General features: G+C 26.2%; 1 non-coding gene across 1 annotated transcript; it reads left to right on the top strand.

The window, feature by feature from the left end:
* Positions 1 to 11,327: 11,327 nt before the first annotated feature.
* Positions 11,328 to 11,400, top strand: TRNAR-CCG. The gene has a single exon. It is a non-coding gene; the product is annotated as a tRNA-Arg (tRNA).
* Positions 11,401 to 17,295: the final 5,895 nt, after the last annotated feature.

The following is a 17,295-nucleotide window of genomic DNA, read 5'->3' as shown; positions in this document are numbered from 1 at the left end:
GTATGATTTAGTTAATGATGGTATCATAGACGAGGACCTTATGATACCTCAATAAATTTACTTTCGTGAAATAAGGAAAAAAAAAATCTTATATTTAATAATTTATCATTATGGTTATTTTTTAAATAGAGGAAATAAAACTAAGGTAACTTGATATATGAAAGACAGTAAAATTTAATTAATTTTTTTTCATTACATAATATAGTTGATAATTTTCATATATGAAATGTATTTAATTGAGGTCATAAATTTATAGTAATATATAAATTAATGTTTGAAAGTTTGTACTAAATAGTATATAGTGATGACCTTCATTTAGTGTTTAAATCATATGAAATCATCAAGTGATAAAAAAATTAGAAGAAAGTTTATTGCATATGTGAAATACGATGGATTCCAAATGTTGACGGACTTGAACTCACTCTTATTTCGTGAATTTGAATTTGCATACTATAGTAGTGATTAAATGGTTCAAGTGTTTATATATTTGACTTAAATATATCTATAGGAAGATAACACTAGATGTTCATGAATACCAGTCTAACTCAAATTCTTAAAAAAATGATATTTTTGTACGATTCAACTTCACAAAATCGACTTGTAAAAGATAAGGTTTGCACCTCCTTATATTATAATACTCCAACTATTACATAAATAATTATTATCTAATTATAAATTGAGAGTAATTTCTTTTTCATAAATAAAATTTTCTTAGAGAGAATGTTAATCATAACATCATGTATATATATACATGTGCATGTATTATGTGTTTTGTATGTATGCATGTATGTCAACATTTCCCATTTTTTTTTTAATTATTTAGAGTATATTGCAAGAAAATGTAAATTTTTGTACAATATTAAGAGTTAGAATAGATGACTATTTATATATTAATATCTCCTAAATATAATAATAAAAATTTCCCGATCAACATCTTAAAGAATGTATCCAAAGCAATCATTACTAAACATTATATTCGTATAACATGTACATATGAATAAAAAACATGAAAATAAAGAGGTTTTTGTAAATTTTAAATATCAATATTAACAATTTTAACAAACAATACAAACCAATGCGACTTTAGGATTGGACCTATAACAATAAGACTCAATCTCATTTCCTCATACTTGTGGATCTTCCGCTAATTTATTATGAAGATAAAAAATTACTTAGGAAGTAAATACATAATAGAGTATTTTCATTCAAAACATTGGTTTAATAATAATTATTTTTATTGATAATATTAATTATTTACGGATCCAAAAAAAGATATGTATTATGTTGAGAGGTATTGGCACAAGTTAGTATATCAATATTCGATTCCAATTAATGTGTTATTATAAATTATTCATATATTCACTTACTTTGTAATTACTTTCTTAAACCTCACCATAGACCATGTATTTCATCTCATAATCTAACAAACAACGACTTCCCAAACATAAACACTCATACGTTAATCTTAGTCTAGTTTCATCTCATTGCAACAAAACCTATGTTCTTTCTCATTTTTTTTTTATATTTTCAACAATCACATAACGTGAAAACTATTAAGATATTTCATAATTTCCTTTACCAATAATTTATACATTATCAAATCATATAAACAAAAGTATAAAATGAAAATAAAGTATACATATAACTTTCTTTTATCTAAGTTCATTGAATAAAAAAATATTTACTTTTACTTTGGTTTTATTATCAATTTATGTATTTTTTGAATTATAAAAAAATGTTTAAAATAATAATAAAAACTAGCATAAAATAAGAATTAGAACAATAACTTCAAATAGATTAAGTATATATGGGTTAATATATCACATAAATAAAATGACAAAAACATAAAACTATTACATAACTAAAGATAAATTGAATTGTAAAAACCCATTTATTTTAATACTCAAATTTAGTTGTCTCAGTTTTTATAAAAACACAAAATCTCTCTTTCCCTCTACACCAATCTCACTCTCCCCTTCCAATCAATCTTGTTCCTTCACCTTTCTCATATGATCCTCGTCTTTTCGTAAATCAAAGTTCATATTTGAGATTGTGACTGAGTCCTCTTAAAGTCTACCCGAATAATTTTCTCATCCATGTACGTTGTGATAAACCTTGTAGCACGAAAATGAAGAGGAGAAGGTTCAGGGCTGCAGCGAAAATGGAGTGAAATGGAAGAGTGGATTCAAGCTTGGAGGTTCTTGGGCTTGTTGATGCATTTGGGCTTAAGCTTGTTGGGATTGCATCAAGTTGGAAATCTCACATTTTCTCTTTCAGTTTGGCGGTTCTTGCATGCAAGGTTCTTGAATGCATGTGGTTATTGTGGCTTTGATTCTACTTTAATTTTGACGAGAGCCTTATTCCTCTCTATTTTCCTTCATTTTGGCTTATTTAGGTTGAATTGGAGTTTTGGTGCTCGAATTATCTTGGGGTTTTCTTCGTTTCAATCTTGCTTTACACTAATGGTAAGGGAAGCTAGCTTAAATCTTGAATTTTTATGAGTGTTTGTGATTTTTAGTACTTTGCTTGTATTGGTTGATTTGATGTGGTGTGAGTATGACTACAGGTATTCTGTTTGGTTGGATTGATAATGATCTGTAAATTGTGTATGTGACTCTGATTGAACTAAAGAAATTATCTTTGTGAGGCTTCAATTTAAGTAATGTGACATTTGTTGAGATGGCGTCAGGCCGCACTAATGGGGCAATGGGTGCTAGTTTTGGAAACTCAAAAGAGAAGCCATTGCGTATGTGGCGTCAGGCACCACCCTCTCACTGTCAGGTGTTAGCTTGATAGTGTTTCACTGTCTTGCTAACATTAGGCGCTACCCATATTTTCAACATTGCGTCCTCTTGGTAAAATGAATATTCCAGCTTCGTTAACCGTCGAATCGAGCTGAAATTTTGGCAGCTGATTTTAGACATATGATTCTTTACTTTAATAAGCGAGATTTTTGTTTTAAAGTTTGTGGTTAGAGAAATTATTTTCACCATTTTGATGTACTTTAAGGATGTATATGATTGTGAAAATAATTAATTGTGGTAAAAATATATTGTGAAACTATGATGATGATGAGTTTTGTTAATGTGTACGAGCATCGTATGTGTTTAACACAATTTCATGGATCTCATGGGCAGTGGCAGACCTTAAAAGGTCCGTAGGGAGGCCATGCCCCCCCTCCCAAGATTTTCTAAATTTTTTAAAAAAATTTTAGATTGATTTTTTATTTTTTTTTATAAAATATAATATTTAATATTAATAAAAAAAATTAAACATAATAAAGAATTATAAAATTTATTAAAATATTTTTTTTGTTGTCTCTCATTTTAAGTTTTTCACGTATTGTATTCATTCATTACTTTTGCATCTCTTATGTTTTTTGTTTTAAAAAAGAAATAGAAAGTTAGACATAAATTCATTATCTCAGTTCTCAATTCTCATCCGTTCTCTTTTAAGATAAAAAAAGGTAACTCTTTCCTTTCTATTGATAGAAAAATATTAATTTGATATTTAGTTGTTTTTTCCATCTTATGAGTTTTTTTGTATATTTATTTTTTATAAATATAAAAAGAAAATAACCATTTTTGAATTGTGACTTGATTATCATATTCTTTTAGTAATTACGTTTCTCAATTTTTAATTAGATTTTTGATAAATTAATTTTTTTCTTAATTTTTTTTATATAGGTATATCGATGAAAAATAAAATAATAGATTTTTTTTAAGTAATAAGAGAAGATATTAAGCTGGTTAATATAATTAATATTTCATTAATGAAACTGAAAATATTAGTTAATTTCTAAAAATATTGAAAATTAAAACTGTATTAATTGGACTGATACAAATATAAGTTATAGCAGATGTAACATATCTAGCGTAGAGATTTCCCTAAACAAAACCTAACAAAAGCATCGTATAAAATCATATTTCATGTAATTTTTTGCGGTAAATTTTATTAATTTATTAACTTTAAATATACTTACATGCAATGATTACATATATGAATATATATAAATATTTAAGGATGAAATTTAATTTTGCTATCTACACACATACAGGTGTTAATATAATTTTTTTAAAAAGATTATTAGCTAGACGAATATTATAATATCTTTACCCGAGTTATCAATTACCATATATGTAGGATTTTGTTTACCTATAGTATAGTTTTTACGCATATTGAGTGTAGTGTTGTTAGAATATAGAATGTTTTTAGGTTAAATTATACTTTTAGTCCCCATTTTCGTAGCAAAATTTGAATTTGGTCCTTCAATTAATTTTTATCTCAATCTGATCCCTATTTTGGGAAATTTGATCCAATCAAGTCCTTTCCGTTAGTGGTGGAGTAACGGTGTTAAATGGGGTGCCACGTGTCAGCTTCTGGATTTTTTGAATTTTTTTATTTTTTTTTGAATTTTTTTTTTGAATTTTTTTTTATTTTTTTTGAATTTTTTTAAATTTTTTTAAAAAATTAAAATTTTGCCACGTGTCAAGCAGACATCGTGCCACGTGGCAGTGACAGTGCCACGTGTCACTATTTGGGAGTTATCATTTTCTCATCCTCAATTTGGTCCCTGTATTTCATTTTTTGTCTCAATTTAGTCCCAATTTTTGTAAAAATTGTGCAATTTTGTCCCTCTCCAAATTGAAACCAAATTTAATTTCTATATAAATATGCACAAATATTTCTATCAAAATTGATATTTCAAGTAAATATTTTTAACAAGATTAAGTTTATTTTAATTTATATTTTACGTTAAACTTTATTTAAAATTGTTTTAAAGTTGTTAATAGAAAATAATGTTAATAAAAAAATTCCTAAATTATATTGATATTTTATTACATTATACTTTAATATTGTTTTTTATTTGAATTTATATTTTAAATAATTGCATATTTTTAAAATGTGTAAAATTCAATAATTTCTATACAAATATTTTAGTTAGTATAAAAATAACAATTATATAATTTAAGAAAAATTAACTAGTTTATGTAACAATAAAAAACAAATAAATTTAAAATTTGAAAACAATTTTAAGTAAAATTTAATGTGAAACAAATTTAAAGAAACTTGGTTTTATTGAAAATATATAATAAAAATATCAATTTGAATAAAAAAATCAAATTTAATAAAAATATTTGTATAACGTTTTATAATTTTTGTTTCAATTTGGAGGGGAACGAAATTGCATAATTTTTACAAAAATTGGGATTAAATTGAGACAAAAGATAAAATACAGGGACCAAATTGAGAATGAGAAAATGACACCTCCCAAATAGTGACACGTGGCATTATGTCAGCTTGACACATGGCAAAAATTTAATTTTTTTAAAAATTTTAAAAAAAAATTAATAAAAAATAAAAAAAAATTCAAAAAAAAATAAAAAAATTCAAAAAATCCAGAAGCTGACACGTGGCACCCATTTAACACCGTTACTTCACCACTAACGGAAAGGACTTGATTGAGTCAAATTTCCCAAAATAGGGACCAGATTGAGATAAAAATTAATTGAGGGACCAAATTCAAATTTTGCTACGAAAATGGGGACTAAAAGTATAATTTAACCAATGTTTTTAATACATACACCAATAAATGCATTAAGTTAGTGGGTCTTGTTTTTTTAAATAAAACTTTGTTTTTTTAAATACAACTAGGGTATGGAATATTTAAATAATGCGATTATTTATATCTAAAAAAGTATTTTATAATTTATCAAGACAAAATGGAAGAAAAAATTAAATATTTTTTTAAGAAGTATATGGTTAAGTAAAATGAAAATAATATATATATATATATATATATATATATGTCTGTTAATTATAAAAAATATTTATAGAAAAATTCTAATTCTAAGAGATAACAACTACAAAAAGAAAAGACGACAAGATAAAATAAAATTACATTGAATAAGAGTAATTGCGACTTTGAAAAGGCTAAAGTAAAATAAAAATTTGATAATTAAAGATAAAGTGAAAGAAAAAAAGTAAGAAAATAGGAGAGATAGATCAAGAGAGATGGAGAAACAGGGAGGGGGTAAGTGTGATAATTTGGAATTAAAGGTTTTAAGAATGAGGTAAGAGGAAGTGATGTTTGAACTTTTTTTTTATTAATAAAGTTAGTGTTTTTTTGATTTTTTATTTATTTTGGAATATATATTATTTATTTTAACTTTATATTTTTACTTAATTTATTTTTAGTATCGATTCTCTTTTGTTTTAGTTATGTATCTATAATTATGTATATAGAGGATTTTCTTTTTTGTTTCCATATTTCAAAATAACAATTTTACCCTTTAACATATAATTATTTATTACATTTTTGAAGATTGACCATAACTTTTACAAACTTTTATAAAAAATCGTTTATCTTTGCTTTTCTTCTTTTTCTCTATTTATCAATAGTTATTCTCTAATCTTTTTTGATATATTTCACTTTATTTTTAAAAAATATAATTTTATTTTATATATTAACTTAAAAATATTATATTATCATCACCTACTAATATAATATCATTCATATTTAAAAAATACGTACACAGATACGCGACAGCGCCTGTGTGTACGCTAGTGTTATTTAACTTACTTTTCATTGCACATTAATCCTTGCTATTTATGGGTTAAATATGTTTTTTGTCCATCAACTTTTAGTGAAAATTAGAATTAGTCTCTCTTCAAAACTTTGGTCCAATTTAGTCTCCAAACTTTAAAATTATGTGGATTTAGTCCTTTTCAACAAATTTTGTTAAGTTTATTTAACATTTCAAATGCATTTTATGATAGCATTTGAGTTGTTTACATCATCAAATAAACTTAAAATAATTTGGTTATAAGGACTAAATTCACACAATTATAAAGTTAGAGGACTAAATTGGACTAAAATTTTGGAGAGGGACTAATTCCAATTTTCACTAAAGGTTGAGGGTTGAGGGACCAACAACATATTTAACCCTTTATTTATCATCATATCATTTAGTTTATCTTTAATTATACAATATTTTAATTTATTTATTTATAATTACATAATTTAATTTATTTTCAGTTATATCATCACCTTTATTATTATTATTATTATTATTATATATATATCATTTATTTATGTTTAGTTATATTTACTAAATTTATAATTATGTCATTTAATTTATCTATAACACTAATCTTCTTCATTAAATTTATTATTATGTTATTTATGTAACATTTCATTTTGAGTAGTATAAAACTATTAAAATAAAATATTTCATAATAATATTCAAGGCAGATTAATAAAATAAAACGTATATAAATATAGTTTTTAATAGTAAACTATAAAAATATATAATTTATATAACAATGTCAAATCTAAAAAAAAAATATTCTTATATCAAACATACTAACCACTTATATATTTGCTGCAATATCACAACTCTAACTACGAACTTCTCATCTTTCAGAGGTGCTTATAAACTTGCATCTTCGTATGTTCACACAAGAATGATGACCAGCGCACAAAAAGAAAATAACACAAGATCACAAATTGCAAAGCTAAGCTAATATACAAAAGAGTTATCTTAAGACCATTTAAATCATATAAATTATAAGTCATACATAGACAAACTACAATAATCCACATAATTGCACACAGACAAATGACACCAAACTCAATTGTCTAGATACATGCATTTGGAATCAGATTCACTAGAGACTTGCACTTGTGGTGGTCTTTATTGCTCTTCAGAACCGTTACCAATGAGTTTCACCCTATCACACACAATGTTAATCCATCATTATCTAAGACTATTATTCTGTCATAGGCAAGGAGCTCCTCTTGCTCTCACAACATGATCTATTCTACTCTATTTGAGTGTGAATGATTATTAGAGTTTCAGGATGTCACCTTATTTAAATCCATTATCCAATGCATACACTAAAATAATTCGACAATAGAATCTACCTATGAGGAGTGACGAATCTTGAAAAAAAAGTTTGAAAGTGTCAAAATAATATACTCAAATTTTATATATTTAATTATTATTACTAATATAACAAAAGTATATATAATTTAGTATTGAAATCCTTGTATGTTTTTCTTTAAAAAAATTATAGTTTTGAAATTGAATTTAATATGAAATTTATTTTAAATAAGTTTTTCTAATTTCATCTCTTTTCCTGGATATTCTCTAGTTGAGAACGTTTTTCTTATAATAAATTTCAAATAATTAATATGAAATATTCTGCCTATAATTTAAAAGAATTAATATAAAACTTTCTATTTATAATTCTTTGAACTTTAAAAATTGGTTCTCTAATTCGACAATTGAATTGCTAATATTATGCTTAAAAATAGGTGAGGAAGTAAATTTATATTCTTTTTATCTTTCAAATAAACTTTTTTCGATAGATAAAATTACTATATTTATTAAAGGAGTGTTATTCCAACAACATTGTTAATAGCTAACATAATTTATATGTTTACATTTTGTTCACACAATTATTTACATTTCATAGAAATACCAAATAAACACAACAAATAATCTCCAGAAACTTCTATATCTGTATCTCCTCTCTCTCTCCTCGGGATAAACAGTAACACTGTTGAGGAGACTTTGGTTTAAATACTCGTTTAAATTCAAAATGAGTTTATCATTTCAAAATTATACAGATAATAATAAAAGTCAGCTTTACATTATATTTATGAATTTTTAAATTAATTATAAAATATTCCTTCTAATTTATATACTAATAAATAAAAAATATCGTTGAGGAGCAAGTTAATGTGAATTAGAAAGAAAAATTATGCCACCATTGTGTACCTATGCCAAAGAATAACTTATGTAACAAATAGTACGCAATGAGAACCAGAAATCTAGTTCATTTAATTCATTGATATAAATACCGTAACATTCTTCAAAAATAAGATGACAATATCGAAAAAAAAAATTATATTATGATTCTTATATTTTAATATCTTTTATATTTTCTGATATGATTCAGAATAAATTATTCATTCTTATAAGAAAAACAGTAATATATTAATTAATGATTTACGATGAATTACATAAAAAAAAAAAAAAAAGAATTCACAGTGTCGTCTTCTAAAAGATAACACAGGCATCATCTCAAAATGCTCATACAATTTATCATGCCATGACAAGTTCCAAACTACAACTAGGGATCATTACAAAATCTACCCCAACTTTGTTTCTTCCCCGACAGCATTGGATTCTTCCAAGCTTCTGTCACGTGCGTTGACAGCATCTGTAAATACACCATGATTGAGGTTACTTGTTTCCACTATATCACCCATTTCTGGCATGGTCTTCCCATTGTCAGCATTGCCTTCAGTAGTACTGGTACCGTCCATTTTTGGTGCACCATTCTCTGTAGCTGGTGAAGTATTTGTAAATTTAACATTAATTTCAACTTCACAATTCTCTGTACCCTGTATATCAGTTTCATCGGTCTTGGTCTCGGTCATCTCACTTGACTCAGGAGCATGGTTGTTTGCTTCAATCTCTTCATGCTGTTGCGCTTGTAATCTGCAAAACACCATGCTTCGAGTTCTTTAATTGTAGTAGGGAACTTGGGCTGTTCCACTGCTCTATCTTCATCCGTAACATCAAAAAACCCCGAAGGGTTTCAATTTTTTTGTTATTAATCAAGGGTAAAACAGGCACAAGGGAGGTGCAGGAAGAAAAAATGTGATGCTGGAAGTAATGCCGTCTTTGCAAATAGGATATACTTTGGGAAATTTTGTTTTCATCTCCATAAATATGAAACCTCCACTTTGTTCTTTTGGTTAAGTAGTCCTTTTTGGAGTTTGCAATTTGGAAAATTTTTAGATTTATGTATTCATTATGAATTTTGTAATTTGAAACTTAAAAGTTTCGTTAAATGATTTCTTTTGAATTGTAAGATTTGAAAATTATTTAAAAAAAAAAAAGTAGACTGTGTAGTTCATAATGTACTTTTAACTTTAAGACTATAAAAGCATAAGTCATTATTTGCATTCGATTTTTTTATAATGTATAATGTGCAAGTTATTTTTTGTGTAAAAAAAAATTATGAACTTTTGAATTGTACACTTTCATAATGCATTATTAAATATTATAAAAACTTTCATTTGAATGTAATATGATATGTTTTCCTCTTTTAGATAAAGAATGTGTGAGAGGTATAAAACATATCATGAAAGGAATACACAACAAGAGAAACGACATATCACAAAAGAAGACGATGAAAGATCACAATAACATAAAAATAGATACTAAAAATTAGGCTTAATTAGTATTTTGGTCTTAATATTTATAGATTTTATTCAATACGATCTTTAAATATCTTTTTTCCCCAATATAGTATCTATTTTTATTTAAAAGGATTTAATATTGTCTTTTCCGTTAAGTTAATGTTAATATCATTTGGAAGGATTCACTAAATGTCATGCATTTTCGGTGTTACCATCCAGTCATTCTTCTCGTAAATCTCCCACATGCATGTCTAGTCCAAGTTCAACTATTACCACACTAAATTTGACAATGCTTTGATTTTTGATCATAACCACATTCACGATAACAAAGGTGATAAAATCACTCTCCCTAGAGAGTTTCTACAACGCTCACATAAAATCCTCAAACATTATTTGTTGGGCAGTGGAGAAAGGGAAAAATGAAAACATGATGGTGAAAAAAAGGAGAAAGGGAAAAAAGGTGGTGTAAGGTGGATGGTAGAAATAAGAGAGAAATGAAAAAAAAGGTGGTAAACGGTGAAAAAAGGTGAAGGAAGATAAATTAGAAATTGACATGTGATCACATTCTGAATTATGTTAACACTAATTTAACGGAAATGGACACATTAAATAATTTTTAAATAAAATAATAATGAAATTGAAGACAACAAATATTAAATAATCACATTAAATAAACTCATTAAATATTAAGATCAAAATGCTAATTAAATTTAAAGATTAAAAAAAATATTTTAAACACATCATAAAAGGTAAGAAGAATCATAAAAGCATAAAAAAATATAACTCAAATTTGTTGTCCATTATAAAAATGGGTCATCTCATGGTAATGACTTCCTTCTTTCCAATTCTTTAAATACCTTTCCTAATGTTCAGAAGAAAAAAAATATAATATATTCAATGATCAAGATTATATACATATTAAAGTTATTATTTCAAATTTAATTTAAAATTTGAAAGACAAGCTGAATTAAAGAATTTAAAGGGTACCTATAACACATTTATTTCATCCTTGTGTAGTATCTACAATAAAATAACATAATTCTTAATAAAGCAAGGCAGTAATAATAGATTAATAAATTTGCTTTTTAGGTTTTGAGTAAAATATCAAGTTCGCGTGGCCTAATGGATAAGGCGCTCGCCTCCGGAGCGGGAGATTGTGGGTTCGAGTCCCATCGTGAACGATTTATTTTTTACTAAAAAGTGTTTTGTTTTTCATTTTATCAAATTAATACCATTGTCATTTTTCAAAAGTTTTTATCTGAAATAATAATAATATAATCTTCAATTTAAAGTGGAGTCCATAATCCCAGCTATCATTAGTGCAATAATATGTATAGTTCAATATGTATTTTTGAAAAGTTTAGACAAAAAAATACACCAAACTAACATTCGTAGATTTTACAAAATAACATGTATAGTTCTATAAATTTCTTTCTAGAGAATCTATTATCAAATTATAAAAAATCATTTTATTTAATTGATATTAAAATTGATTGAAATCGGGTTTATTCATTCTATAGTTGAACAAACTCATTTATTATTTTAAAGTTAATACAGACACAATTTATTATTTCAAAACTATTACAGAAAAACACTTATATTATATGGTAGAGTTGAATATTAAAAAAAAAAAAAATCATAGCGTTTTCTTAATGAACTCTCAACTTGTCTTTTTTGGGGTGAGTATTGTTTTATAAGTTACACCTAATTATGTTTGTGTTTTAGTTTCTTAAACTTTTATTCTGAATGTCATTAACTTTTATTTAAAGAATATATTTAATGGGAAAAACTAAAACACCACATGAACAGTTGAAGAATTAAGAATGACACAAATATATTGAAATAAAAAAAAATTGATCAACAAAATACTAAGAGTCTTATTTTTGTTTTCAAAAGATGAGACACTAACATTAATTTAATAAAAAATTATAAGTTCATACAAGAAGATTGATGATGTGTTGGCTGATGTGATAAGTATATTATCACTTAGACGACTTTGTTCTTTTGGGTGGATGTACTATTCATAAGAAATGAGAATAAATGATTAGGAGGTGAATAACGTATTTTTTTGGAGGTGATACAAGATAATGAAAAGAGATGATTAGAGGGATTGACTGAAAATTCAATCTCACCAGCTATAGTGAAATTAGGGAGTGACACAGTTGGATTTATCAAATTATCCCTCATTATTTAATCTTTGTTACATGTGATTTAGCGGTTAAAATCAATATACGTGGTTTTAGTTCACTTTCTTAATTTTATGTTAATGATAATAAGAATTTATTATGGTTATAATAAAAATTATTACTTCTAAAATTACTATTAAAAAGAAGAAAAGAAAAGTTTTCATGTAAATTAATTATTTTCCACCTTATATATATTAAATTTATTTTTATACAAAATATATTGTATCATTCATTTTATATAATTTTTTTTTATATTTTCAATCATTCAATAAAATTTATAAAATAACTTTAAATTATTTATATATAATTTTATATTACCTATAACAGTAAGGACATTTTGGTAATCTAACTTTTTTTTTCTATTAATTTTTTTTAATATATCACATAAGTGAATTCAGTCATAAACTTTTTCACAAACTTCACTCTCTAATCCACTTTAAAATCACCTCTGAATCACTTAGAATAAACAACATCAACTTCACTCTCTAATCATTTCGATCTCTTCCTCTTCCTCTCCCTCTCCCTCTAATCATTCATCTCAAAAGAACAAGGCCTTAATAATGACACTTAACAACATATAGTACAATGTTAATAAAGAAAAACAAAATTCAAGATTTTAAATTGAATAATTTAAAAAAATACATTAAAATGTTTAATAACATAGATTAAAGGTTTAATCATGCTTTTGGTCCCCATTTTCGTAGTAAAATCTCAATTTGGTTTCTCTATTTTTTTTTGTCTCAATTTGGTCCCTTCCATTAGTGGTACATTAACACCATTAAAGGGGTGCCATGTGTCTTTTTTGATTTTTTTATTTTTTAATTTAAAAAAAATTTGTCACGTGTCAAGCTGTCATCGTGCCACATGGCAGTGACAGAGTGATGTAGCATTGACAATGACATGTGTCACTTATATGTCAGATGTCATTTCCACTTTTTCAATTTGGTCCCTTTATTTTAATTTTTGTCTCAATTTAGTCCAAATTTCTGTAAAAATTCAATAATTTTATCCCTCTCCAAATTGAAATTAAATTTAATTTGTATATAAATATACACAAATATTTCTATCAAATTGATATTTCAAGTAAATATTTTTAACAAAATTAAGTTTATTTAATTAATATTTTACATTAAACTTTATTTACATTGTACTTTAATATTGTTTTTTTATTTGAATTTATATTTTAAATAATTGTATATTTTTGTGTAAAGTTCAATAATTTGTGCACTAATGTTTGAATTGGTATAAAAATAACAATTATAAAAATTTTTAAAATAATTTTAACTAGTTTATGTAACAATAAAAAACATATAAATTTAAAATTTGAAAACAATTTTAAGTAAAGTTGAATGTGAAACACAAATTTAAATAAACTTAGTTATGTTAAAAATATATAATAAAAATATAAACTTGAATAAAAATATCAAATTTAATAAAAACTAGCGTACACACAGTCGCTTCATGCCTGGCATAATACTGACATGTGGTATTATCACTGCCACATCTCTCTGTCATTGCCACATGGCACAACAACACCTTGACACGTGGCAAAATTTTTATTTTTTAAAAAAATTCAAAAAAATCCAAAAAATCCAAAAATATTCAAAAAAAAATCCAAAAAAATCAAAAAAATTCAAAAACAGACACATGGCACCCCATTTAACGCTGTTACTATACCACTAATGGATAGGACTAAATTGAGATAAAATTTTCCAAAACAGGCACCAAATTGAGATGAAAAAAAAAATAGAGGGACCAAATTAAGATTTTGCTACGAAAATAGGGACCAAAGGCATGATTAAACCTAGATTAAAATGTTAACAAAGGATTAGCATCTTAATAAAGTAAATTCAAAGATTTTAGATTGATTTTTTCTAGAATTTGTAAAAAAGTTAACATGCTAAAATGATATTTGTTTTGATCGTGTTCAATTCTCCCACATCACTTATACGTCGAGGTCTAAGACGGTTTAAATATTCCACTCTCCTTTCATACATTGAAACACCTTCTAAAGAAAAAATTGTAATGAACTTCATACTCCAAAACGAATATTACATAAGATGTATATTGATTGAGAACGATTCTATCGTCGAAAACTTTATTTATTATACTTTTGTATAAATTTCTCCACACAAATTCTTTTCTCAAATAAAATTAATTTTTGCTTAAAATAATTGTAATTTTTTATATTCAACCTAAAATTTAAATATACATTTTCTTGCGTTAGGGATATTTTTCAATGGCGGAAAACTAATAAAATTGAATTCTAGAAAAGCTAACTTTGATTATTTTGTTTATTTGTTATTTATGCGCATGGATTTGGGGAAGACAATTGTTTGTTTATGTGTTATGTAAATAAATGAAGGCCTACAAATGTGAGGACATGTTCTTATTCTTTCCTCAGATGCAAAGAAAGATTTAGAAAGCAAGTTGTTGAAATGTGCATTTACGAAAATAGATTTGTTTTTAGTATGCATATGACCTTAACATTCATTGTGCCATTCACGAAGAAAGTGAGGTTAGTCTATGCGGCTTTGTGGCATTGTGTTTGCGATATTGGTTGATTGTGGTGGTTTGGTAGCAGTTAGTTGAGACTAGACTCACTGGCGGAGCACTATGGTGTGGTGGTAGGGGATCATGGCTTCCAAAAATTTTAAATTTTTTTATATTATAGGTATTTTAATTTTTTTTATATTACAGATATTAAAAAATATACTATAAATTAATGATGATTAACATAAAAGAAAAATAGTGTACTGTGTGTTTTTTATAACTAAATTTTAAGTATGATTTGATTATCATTGAATTTTATTTTGATAATCTTTTAGATATGTGTGATTTCTTTTTTAGTTATCGTTATACTAAATTATATATTTATTTTTATTTTATTAATGACAATAATTAAATGTATAAATTTTGGATGTATTATTTTGATCCTCTCGATAATATTGGTCAAGATCAACTGAACTATCAAAGTTATGTTAGATTAACGAGAAGCAGATAAAAATCAATTCTCATAGATATAAGTGAGATATGATGGAGAATCAATTCTCCTCTTATCTATAGTGTAGATAATTGATTATCAATGAAGGAGAATCAATTGTCTTAGTTTTGTATGTACACAAAAATCAATTTTTTTGAATAAAATGTTATTTTGAAGTTGTAAATTCTATTTCTCATTTTCCTCCACAATATTTGACAACTGAGTTTTCATATTCAATAATAATAATATATAAACAATTTTATACATTAATATTAATAACACAATAATATTCACCACAACAACAATTTATTCATCTTTCAATTTCATTTATTAAAATATTTTTTATCATCTACATAAATTAAATTACTCACAATTTTTTACAGTCTTTTCTCTCATTTCCTTACAATTTTTATTGTCTTTTGCTTAATTCAAATAACTCCTCGTTTACTTTTTGTTTCCTCCTTAAATACATTATTTTCACTCTCTCAAATTCAACCTCTAATCCAAACAAAGCATGACCTTGTTTGGATATAGAATTTCATAATTTCTGTGACATTTGAATACATTGAACTTAAATTAATCTCACTTAAAATTGTTTTATTTTTCAAATATTTTCTATTGGATAAGAAAAATCAAATACAATGAAACTAATTTTCTTGTTTGAATAAATTACTTCAATTACTAGAAAATTTGAAAAACTATTTAAATGTTAAATAATTGTTAAAGATTAAAAAATATTAATATTGATATTCTTTTGTAACCAATTTTGACCGATGTTATTTTCTTTTTTATCAAAGTTCTTCAAAAATTTCTAATACACATTATCTAAAAATTTTATGGATTTACATTAAACGAGATTATTTTAAAGTTGTGAGATATTAGATTTGGTTAGTACCAAGTAAGATAACACTAAGTCAAACTCATATAAGGTGGAACCAAGTCAATCCAAGTTAGAGTGGAATGAAGTTGATTTAAGCACACAACGAGTTAAGTTGATCTAAGTTCAGTTTAAGCCAAGTAGGTCCAAATTTCAGTCAAGTTGAGTTAGCTTAAATATAGGTCAAGTCGAGTTGTCCCAAACCTAAGCCAAATAAGTTAGCATAACCCAAGTTGACTTAGTTGGTTTGGCCCAAGGTTGAGCCAAGCATTTCGAAGCTCGAGTTGAGATAAGTCAGAGCAACCCACATTCAATATAATTGGAGCGAGTCTATGATCAACCATGCTAGGGTGGTCCCATGTTAAATCGAGTTAGCCCAAATGAGCCGCATTAAGCCAAGTCAACCCAGACCCAAGTCAAGCCTAAACCCAGCAAGCCCACATTTATTTGAGTCCGGGATAATCCACATTTAGCTAAGTTGAGTTAGGCACAAATAGTCATAATATGATCAATACTAGGCAGGGCTTATTTTGATAAAGTTCGAGTTTAGTTAAAATCTTCTTAAGTCTAATCAAGTCGAGTTTGCCCAAGAAAGCCAGATCGAGTTAAGTCAACTCAAATCTATGTCAAGTTAAGTGAGCTCAAGCAAGTCGAGTTGGGCCCAGTCATCCCAAACTTAAGTCAAGTTGTGTCGGTCCGAATCGACCAACTAAGGCTTGGTCAAGTGGAGTTGGCCTGGGTCAGAGTTGAGTGAACTAGGGTCGAGATTGAGTTAAGTTAGCTTGGGTCTAGGTCGAGTTGAGTTATTCTAGACTCAGTATAACCAAGTCGATCTGGATCAATAAAGTCAAGTCGATTAAGATCAAAAGAGCCAAGTAAGTCCAACCCCAAGTATGGTAGAGTCAATCGGGTCTGGGTTAAGGCAAGTTAGGATGGGATGATGTTCAGTTGAGTTGGGCTAGGCCCACGTTGACTCAAGTTCAATCGAGTCCAACTTTGGTCAAGTCCAGGTTGATTAGGTGTATCTGGG

This window comes from Vigna unguiculata, chromosome 7 (genome assembly GCF_004118075.2).
Source record: "Vigna unguiculata cultivar IT97K-499-35 chromosome 7, ASM411807v1, whole genome shotgun sequence".
NCBI lineage: Eukaryota > Viridiplantae > Streptophyta > Magnoliopsida > Fabales > Fabaceae > Vigna > Vigna unguiculata.
This window is presented reverse-complemented; position numbering and strand designations above follow the sequence as displayed.